A 10541-nucleotide genomic window follows, 5' to 3' on the forward strand; every position below is an offset into this window, starting at 1 on the left:
CCCTGTGTAATCATAAGGAATAACTTGTGCTTAAATCGTTATGTTGTCAAATTCTGTAGACATATAGGGTCTCAACATAATTGATGTCTATTCAACTTCTATCTTAATTGTGGATGTTTGGTAGAATGGTATTAGTACAACGAAAGTTGGCTTTTATCAGTTTTGTGTTGTTAGATTAATATCATCACCGTTACATGCTAAGGGTAATAACAATAGCTATTGAAGGAAGTAGTAATGAAGTTATGATCTCATGTGTGTTTAATATTGTTAATTCAAGTGTCAATTAAGTGTTAAATTCTCGTAGTTAATTATAGTTAATAATTAGTTAATCAAATCTATGTGTTATTGTCTTGACATTGAGAAGTAATCATACATTGGTGAGTAAGTGTTAATTGAACATAATTAGTTTGAGTCTCTGTGGGAACGAACTAGAAATTATTCTATATTACTTGCGAACGCGTATACTTGCGTGAATTATTAGCGCGTGTTTTGTGCCTAACAAGTTTTTGGCGCCGCTGCCGGGGACTCGGCGTATTTGTTTAGTTTATGTACTTACCATCAGTGGTCATTAGGACTCATTGATTAAGACGTGTTAGTTATTGTTTCTGGTTGTGTTTCAGGTACTTTAGCGAGTGTTTATGCAAACACGTTCTCGTACTCGCAAGAGGACTTTAGATACGGCTAAGGAGACAGACTCAGTTCTTGATATTCTGGAGAAGATAGATTTTGAAGATTCAGATAAATAGAGTGAGCATAAAGAACCAGTAATCATGGGTGATCGTATAGTTCCGGCAAATCCAGCTCTTATGGACTTTTCTCGGCCTAAAATTGATGACATTCAGTCAAGCATTCTTCATCCGGCTATTCAGGCCAACACTTTTGAAATCAAGTCTGGCACTATTCAGATGGTGCGGAATTCTTTTTCTTTCGGAGGTGCTGCGATTGAAGACCCCAACATGCACATCAGGAATTTTATCGAGATCTGTAGTACTTTCAAATATAATGGTGTGACTGATGAGGCTATCAAACTGAGGCTTTTCCCATTCTCTCTGAGGGATAAAGCTAAGGACTGATTATATTCTGAACTAGCTGGGTCCATCACTACTTGGCAAGATCTTGCGCAAAAGTTTCTGGTGAAGTTCTATCCAATGGTGAAGACTGCAACTATGAGGAGTGCTCTTACTCAGTTTGCGCAGCAACCAACAGAATCTATGTGCGAAGCTTGGGAGCGCTACAAGGAGATGTTGAGAAAGTATCCACATCATGGTATGCCTGACTGGATGGTGATCACTGGTTTTTATAATGGTTTGGGGGGCCAATCTCGGCCCATGCTCGATGTAGCAGCTGGAGGCGTCTTGTGGGCCAAAAACAATACTGAGGCTTATATTCTTATCGAAACTATGGCTGCAAATGAGCATCAAAACCCAACTTAAAGGATGATGCCTGGGAAGGTAGCATGTATTCTGGAAGTTGATGCAGCTACAGCTATAGCAGCGCAGCTCCAAGCGGTGTCTTTGAAGGTCGATTCTTTAGCCACCTATGGAGTCAATCAGATAGCTATGGTCTGTGAGCTTTGTACAGGTTCTCATGCTACAGATCAGTGTTCTCTTGTTAATGAATCTGTTCAGTATGTGAACAATTATCAGCGACCGCAGCAGCCTGTGCCAGCAACTTATCATCCTAACAACAGAAATCATCCCAATTTCAGCTGGAGCAATACTCAGAATGCTATTCAGCAACCATATCAGCAAGGCGTAAGTAAACAGTTTAATCCACCTGGATTCCAGCAACCACAGCATTATGCTCAAAGGCAATCATATCCTCAATAAGGAGGTGTTGCTCCACCTTCTAGTGTTGATTTCGAGGAACTCAAGCTGTTGTGCAAAAGTCAGGCTGTTTCTATCAAGACCTTGGAAAATCAAATCGATCAAATAGCCAATACAGTGCTCAATCGTCAACCTGGCACACTTCCCAGTGATACTGAAGTGTCGGGCAGGAAGGAAGCTAAAGAGCAAGTCAAAGCTATTACCTTAAGGTCTGGAAAAGTTGATGATGCTGAAAAAGCGAAAGACGGAGAAGCTGAAGTTGTTGATGAAGAAGAGAAGCAAAAGGAGAAAGCGGCAGAACCAAGGAAGACTATTGTTGAACACATTCTGCCTGAGGGTAATACATGGGAGAAACAGCACTATCCTCCACCCTTTCCCTAAGAGATTGCAACAACAAAAGCTGGATAAGCAGTTTGGTAAGTTTCTGGAGGTGTTCACGAAACTTCACATCAACATACCTTTCACTGAAGCTCTGGAGCAAATGCCTAGTTATGCGAAATTCATGAAGAGTATTCTTTCAAGGAAGGTGAAACTGGATGACCTTGAGACCGTTGCTCTAACAGAAGAGTGCAGTGCTGTGCTGCAACAAAAATTACCTCCAAAGCTTAAAGATCCGGGTAGCTTCACCATTTCTTGCACCATTGGCAAGTTGTCTTTTGACAAATGCCTGTGCGATTTGGGAGCAAGCATCAATTTGATGCCATTGTCTATCTTCAAAAAGTTGAATTTGCCTGATCCAAAGCCCACCTACATGTCTCTACAATTGGCTGATCGTTCTATTACATATCCATGAGGCATAGTGGAGGACGTGTTAGTAAAGGTGGATAAGCTCTTCTTCCCTACAGACTTTGTCATTTTGGATTTCGAGGAAGATAAGAAGATCCCCATAATCTTGGGAAGACCTTTCTTGGCTACAAGCCGTACCTTGATAGATGTGCAGAAAGGTGAACTTACTATGAGGGTGCAGGATCAGGATGTGACATTCAATGTATTCAAGGCGATGAAATTCCCTACAGAAGACGAGGAGTGCTTAAGGGTGGATTTGATTGATTCTGCGGTAACTTCAGAACTTGATCATATGCTAATGTCTGATGCATTAGAGAAAGCCTTAGTGGGGGAGTTTGACAGTGATGATGAGGATGGCAATGAGCAACTACAATATCTAAATGCTTCTCCTTGGAGGCGAAAGCTAGAAATGCCATTTGAATCTCTTGGTACTTCTGATCTTAAGAATGCTGAAGGAAAGCTCAAACCATCTATTGAGGAAGCACCTACTTTGGAGTTTAAACCATTGCCTGAACACTTGAGGTATGCCTTTTTAGGTGATGCATCTACTTTGCTTGTTATTATTGTATTTGACCTTTCAGGTTGTGAGGAGGACAAGCTCTTGAGGATCTTGAGAGAATTCAAATCGGCTATCAGATGGACTATAGCAAATATCAAAGGGATCAGCCCTTCGTACTGCATGCATAAAATTCTGCTAGAGGAAGGTAGTAAGCCGACTGTTGAGCAACAGCGATGACTTAATCCTATCATGAAAGAAGTCGTGAAGAAAGAAATTCTGAAGTGGCTAGATGCATGAATCATATATCCTATCTCTGACAGTTCTTGGGTGAGCCCCGTGCAATGTGTACCGAAGAAAGGAGGTATAACTTTGGTAGCAAATGAGAAGAACGAGCTCATTCCCACTCGAACAGTCACAGGATGGAGGGTATGCATGGATTACAGAAAATTGAACAAGGCCACGAGAAATGATCACTTCCATCTTCTATTTATTGATCAGATGCTTGACAGGGTGGCCGGTCATGAGTATTATTGTCTTCTGGATGGCTATTCGGGGTATAATCAAATTTGCATTGCACCAGAGGATCAAGAAAAGACTACTTTCACTTGTCCATTTGGCACGTTTGCTTTTCGCAGAGTTTCGTTTGGCTTATGTGGTGCAATTGCCACTTTTCGGAGATGTATGATGGCTATATTCTCTGATATGATTAGAAATAATGTCAAAATGTTCATGGATGACTTCTCCGTCTTTGGACATTCGTATGATGAATGTTTGAATAATCTTCGTGCGGTTCTCAAAAGGTGTGTGGAAACTAATTTGGTGCTCAATTGGGAAAAATGTCACTTTATGGTGCGTGAAGGCATTATTCTTGGGCATAAAGTCTCTAACAAGGGTCTCGAGGTGGATAAAGCCAAGGTGGGAGTCATTGAAAATCTTCCACCACCGATTTCTATGAAAGGAATCCGTAGTTTTCTTGGTCATGCGGGTTTTTATCGGCGTTTCATTAAGGACTTCTCGAAGATATCTAAGCCATTATGCAACTTGCTCGAGAAGGATGTGCCTTTCAAATTTGATGATGAATGCTTGGCGGCATTCGAGACTCTCAAGAAGAGTTTGATAACTGCACCAGTTATTACGGCACCTGATTGGACAGAGCCTTTTGAGATGATGTGTGATGCGAGTGATTATGCGGTGGGAGCAGTTCTTGGGCAGCGCAAGAATAATCTTTTTCATGTGGTCTACTATGCTAGTAAGACTCTAAATGGAGCTCAAATGAACTACACCACTACTGAGAAGGAGCTCTTGGCTATAGCCTTTGGTTTTGCAAAATTTTGATCTTATCTGCTTGGGACAAAGGTGACAGTATTCCTGATCATGCTGCCATTCGCTATTTGGTCTCAAAGAAGGATTCGAAGCCTAGACTTATTCGTTGGGTGCTCTTGCTACAGGAATTTGAGTTAGAGATCAAGGATCGAAAAGGTACTGAGAATCAAGTAGCTGATCATCTCTCTAGATTGGAGAATCCCGATTCTACTTCACATGATAAGACATTGATCAATGAATCTTCTCCGGATGAGCAATTATTCGCAATTCAGGAGGAAGAGCCATGGTTCGCAGATATTGTGAACTATCTTGTCAACAATATAATGCCTCCTAATATGAATACAGCTCAAAAGAAGAAGTTTCTGCATGAGGTGAAGTGGTACATATGGGATGAACCATATTTATTTAGACAAGGAGCTGACCAGATCATCAGGAGATGTATCCCATTCTGTGAGACGGAGGGGATATTAGGAGACTGCCATTCCACAATTTATGGTGAATATTATGGTGGTGAAAAGATAACATCTCGTATTTTGCAAGCAGGTTTTTTCTGGCGTACTTTGTTTAAGGATGCACATCAGTTCGTTTTAAGGTGTGATCATTGCCAAAGAGTGGGGAATCTTACGAGGAAGGATGATATGCCGTTAAATGTGATGCTTGAAGTCAAGGTCTTTGATGTTTGGGGAATCGATTTTATGGGACCATTTGTCTTATCCTGCAATAATCAATACATCTTGCTAGTAGTCGATTATGTCTCAAAATGGGTAGAAGTCAAGGCTCTACCGACGAATGATGCAAAGGTAGTGTTGAATTTTCTTCATAAGCATATTTTCACAAGGTTTAGAATGCCACGAGTAATCATAAGTGACGAGGGGTCGCATTTCTGCAACCGTAAGTTCACTTCTATGATGCAGCGCTACAATGTGAATCATCGTGTTGCTATTGCCTATCATCCGTAAATGAATGGTCAAGCTGAAGTGTCTAATAGAGAGATCAAGCGCATTCTAGAGAAAGTTGTTTGTCCGTCAAGGAAGGATTGGTCTTTAAAGCTCGATGAAGTTGTTTGGGCTTATAGAACAGCATACAAGACTCCACTTGGGATGTCCCCGTTTCAACTTGTTTATGGTAAGGGATGTCATTTACCCGCGGAGCTTGAGCATAAGGCTTATTGGGCGTTGAAAAAGTTGAACATTGATCTAGATGCAGCTGGGAAGAAGCGAATGCTTCAGTTAAATGAACTTGATGAATTTCGACTCCAAGCATACGAGAACAATAAAACGTACAAGGAAAAAGTGAAAAGGTGGCACGACAGGAAGTTATCTCCTAAGTCATTTGTGTCGGGGCAGCAAGTTCTTTTATTCAACTCTCGTCTCCGACTTTTTCCTGGAAAGTTGAAATCAAGGTGGTCTGGACCTTTTATTATAAAAACTGTGTTTCCACATGAAGCGGTGGAGATTTTTGAGAATGATCCGGGCCAAGCATTCAAGGTTAATGGTCAGCGATTGAAGCATTACTATGGGGACACGGCAAACCGGGAAGTGGTTAGTGCTGTTTTATTGTCAACTTGAGCAAGGTACTCTACGTCAAGCTAATGACGTAAAAGAAGCGCTTCTTGGGAGGCAACCCAATATTTGTTACTATAGGAACCCTTAGAAGTCAGTAACCTATCCAAAAACATAAAAAAATCAGAAAATTTGGGTAAGAAATTGTTTTTTCCAGACACCCTCTGGGCGCCCGCTCAGGTTGCTGGGCGCCCGCGCAGCTTTGCTGAGCGGCCGCTCACCCCCAGCTGTCTGAATTTTTTTTAGCCTTATAAAAATCCAAAAAAAATCAGGAAAACCAAAAATAAAAACACAAACCCACAACCCACGAATTCTTTTCCTATTAACCCACGTTTTCTCCCTCAAACCCCACTGCTAATCATTTTTTAACCCTAATTCCTACCTTATATATACATACAACTCCTCCATATACTCTCCCATATACTTTCAACCTTAAAACTCTCTCCCATATTCAAAAACACAACTCTTAAACACTTTTTCTCAGTTTCAATGGCACCCAAGAGATCAGGAACTATTGATAGCAGCAGCACCGTTCCTACTGCTGATTCTTCGAGGGGAAATGCTGCGAGACCTCGTTTGTTTGATAGGGCTGCTGAGGAGGAGTATACTAGGCTTCTAGCTAAGCCGATTCTGAAGGAGAGGGGATTCTTACCATCGGGGAGGGATGGTGAGTTGTTGCCGATGATTGCTGAAAATGGGTGGATTTCTTTTTATGAGTCATCGGAGGCGGTTCCGATGAGTGTGGTTCGCGAGTTTTATGTGAACGCAAAGGCTGAAAAGAATAGGTTTACTGTTGTTCGTGGGCTTACTGTGGATTATCATCCGGAGGCGATTTGCCGTGTGATTGGACAGTGACAGCGGAAGCCCACGGAGGAGAATTGGAATGAGAAGCCCTCCGAGGAGTTTGATTTGGATTTGATTTGTGCTACTCTCTGTTAGCCGGGCACGTTTGAAAGTTCAAGACTGGAACTAACGAGTATCGTTCTTTTCCGGCGATTGCGATGAATAGGTATGCCCGTGCATGGAATGCCTTTATTTGTGCTAATATTTTGCCTACTTCACATGCACATGAGGTTACAGTTGAGCGAGCAAGGTTATTATGGGGTATTTTGAATGAGGAGTATTATGTGGACCTTGGTGAGTTCATCTATCAAGGGATTTTGAAGTTTTTGAGGGGAGCGAAGCACATGAACATCCCTTATGCATCTACTTCACGAAGCTATGCCGAGCAATGGGAGTTCATTGGCCTTCTCACGAGCAGTTGCAGATGCCGGCCGCTCCTATTGATTCAGTGACTCTGAATGCAATGCAGGAGTGGACGGGTGGAGAGCCCGAGGAGCATGGGTTGGGTTATCGTCTTCCAGGAGGACGTCTAGCAGCTGGTGCTACCATGGCTAGGCCGGGTCATGATGAGGCAGGCTCTTCTAGAGCTCAGGAGGGTGCTGGGATGGCTGATGCCCAGTATAGGAGGCTGTTGAGGAGGATGGATGCGATGTATGAGACGTAGAGTAGGTTTGCTCAGGAGCTCACCCTTGCACTTGGGACTGCTTTCAGAGGCCTTGGAGCTGACATCCAGTGGCCCATTTTTGGTGAGGACTCTGCTTATCCGCCTCCTGATACTCCACCCTCTGAGGGTGATGATGATGATTTCTCCGAGTAGGTATACCCTGTGTTCCTTTCTACTACCTTCACTAGGGACAGTGAAGATTTTAAGTTTGGGGGTGGTAGTTAAGGAATATTTTTATGTTTGTGTCATGTAGTTGCATATTCATGATAGTTTAGTTCATATAATTGCATATTTTTGCCATATAGTTTTTTTATTTTATAGCCTTATTTATCATGTCATTTAGCTCATGCATATACCATGATCCCTTTTGCGATGCTTTATCAATTGATTTGTGATATTGATGCAAGTGTAGTGATAGCGTTAGAGTGATGTTGAGTCTTTTAGGTTGACATGCATGCTAGAAACACTTGTAATTTCACTAAGTCTTAGAGTATGCTTAAGGACTAGATTGTTGTCATGGTTTGATGGTTTTTGAGGTTAATCTATTGATTATGCTTAGAATTTATAATAGGCTCTTAATGATAAAAGGCATGAAAAGAAAAAATTGGAGTAAAAATTGGAATTCATTGCTAATTATGGCTAGGCGTTAAATGGCTAGTAGCCGGCTCGTATTTTTATGCGAGTAGTCTAGGGTTGAGCAAGATGGAGCGAAACGCACTTGCTTAGAAATTTGAAAAAAATAGAAGAAAAAAATAGAGAAAAAAAGAAAATAAAATAAAATAAAGAGTTAATGCATAATTGATCACGAGTGGGCTCTTTGGTATTCGAGTTATTAAGTTCTTAGGGGACTTTGTGCCTAGTGACCTAAGGCTTTTATAGTCTGGGATCTGCTAACCTAACGCTCGCTAAATGGATGCCATTGTATAAGTCTTTTGTGGACCTCACTCATTGCACGGTCAAATAAGCATTTGTTGTTGTGTTGAATAAATGCATGATTCCGTAATAAGCTCCAGTAATCTTGAAGTGTTATAAGTCATTTTGTGCCTAGATTATATTCTTCGTATAATCATGTGATTGCCTTGAGGATAGTCGAGTTATGATAATTGATCTAGTTTCAAAGCATATATGTTAAGCATCCGCACACACCACGTTTCTGGTGTATGTTAGTTTGCATGATTTGATTGATCTTTATTCGCCTAATTGCATTTGTTGAGATGTCATGAGTTGGTTGGTTTAGTCATCGTGAGGGGGATCACTGCATTTCATATAGCTTGCATTCATGCATGTTTTTGTTTCATTTTTGAGTCTGTGACGCTTGAGGACAAGCATCGATTTAAGTTTGGGGGTGTGATAAGTGGCATTTTATACCACTTAGAACGTCTTATAATGGCTTGAATTGATGTCTTGAAATCAAGTATTTTGTGTATTTGATGCGTTTTTCTAGTATTTATGCATTTCAGGGTATTACTTGCATTTGTGGAGAGATTTCATCAGGAATAAGCCTAAGGGAGTGCTTGGCATTACAAGTGGGAAGTTAGGAGCAGAACGGAGCAGAAAACGAGAGCAAATTAATAAATTTTTCAGTGAGGTGTTGGGCGCCCGCTCAGCCTGGCTGGGCGGGCCGCTCAGGAAGCTGGGCGCCCGCTCAGGATTGCTGGGCGCCCGCTCAGGATTGCTGGGCGGCCGCTCAGGGTCGTAAAATAAGATACTGATTTTTAGACTCCTGATTATGTTGGACTTCCGACTTCCGAGATAGTTGGGACTTGTGGGGCTTCTATATTAGTAGTTTTCAGAGACGTTTCACGTGTAGGGAATCTTGGTATCAATCGAGGAGCGAGGAGAGAAGGAAGAAGACCGTTTTAGCACATCGCAACGAAGAAGAGGAAGCATAATTTTCTTGTGATTCTTTTATTCGTTGTATCAATGGATGCTAGTTTTCTTTACTTTGAACCTTATTACTCTTGTGACGTACTCTGGTTTTAATAAGTATTTTTATTAGTTATTCTTGTGTGTTATTATCATGTTTTCATATGAACCCATGGTGACGATGTGTTCAATCATGGGCTAATCATGATCATGGGGTCATAACGGATTTACTATGGAATTCTTTAGTTAGTTGTTTAATACCTTAGTGTGTGATGATTGTATGATATCTAGTATTGGTTGTGCTTATTCGTCTTATGTGCGTCAGATAGGGTGTTAATCTCTTGTGAAGCTACAGTGGATCTTGAGGTTTAGAACTTGCCATGCTAGCATAGGTTCTTGTATGTGTATGCATGATTAGTGGGTAACTCTAACCGTTTTACTTACCTTGTGTAATCATAAGGATTAACTTGTGCTTAAATCGTTATGTTGTCAAATTCTGTAGACATATAGGGTCTCAACATAATTGATGCCTATTCAACTTCTATCTTAATTGTGGATGTTTGGTATAATGGTATTAGTACAACGAAAGTTGGCTTTTATCAGTTTTGTGTTGTTTGATTAATATCATCACCGTTACATGCTAAGGGTAATAACAATAGCTATTGAAGGAAGTATTAATGAAGTTCTGATCTCATGTGTGTTTAATATTGTTAATTCAAGTGTCAATTAAGTGTTAAATTCTCATAGTTAATTATAGTTAATAATTATTTAATCAAATCTACGTGTTATTGTCTTGACATTGAGAAGTAATCATATATTAGTGAGTAAGTGTTAATTGAACAAAATTAGTCTGAGTCTCTGTGGGAACGAACTAGAAATTATTCTATATTACTTGCGAACGCGTATACTTGTGTGAATTATTAGCGCGTGTTTTGTGCCTAACATCATATCATCCATTGTCGTAAGAAAACTCGATACGTGCTAAGTGATCATTCTAAATTCTTTCAAGTCTATCGCACAAACTCTCATCATAGCTTCTTGCGCCATAGGTTTTGCTTCTCAATACCCACTCTTTTCTCGTCCGTAATCGTTACTATCTTCCGTTTCTAATACTATACTGGTTACACTTTTGCTCATTAGCGTTCTATAACCTTTTAATAACCGCGTCAACC

The 10541-nt window shown here is 40.8% G+C and overlaps 1 non-coding gene across 1 annotated transcript; it reads right to left on the bottom strand.

Annotated features, from left to right (window-relative positions):
- Window positions 1-1163: 1163 nt before the first annotated feature.
- Window positions 1164-1270, bottom strand: LOC141662906 (small nucleolar RNA R71). Its single transcript, XR_012551008.1, has one exon. It is a non-coding gene; the product is annotated as a small nucleolar RNA R71 (small nucleolar RNA).
- Window positions 1271-10541: the final 9271 nt, after the last annotated feature.

Source organism: Apium graveolens, chromosome 5 (genome assembly GCF_009905375.1).
Source record: "Apium graveolens cultivar Ventura chromosome 5, ASM990537v1, whole genome shotgun sequence".
In the NCBI taxonomy this organism is placed as follows: Eukaryota; Viridiplantae; Streptophyta; class Magnoliopsida; order Apiales; family Apiaceae; genus Apium; species Apium graveolens.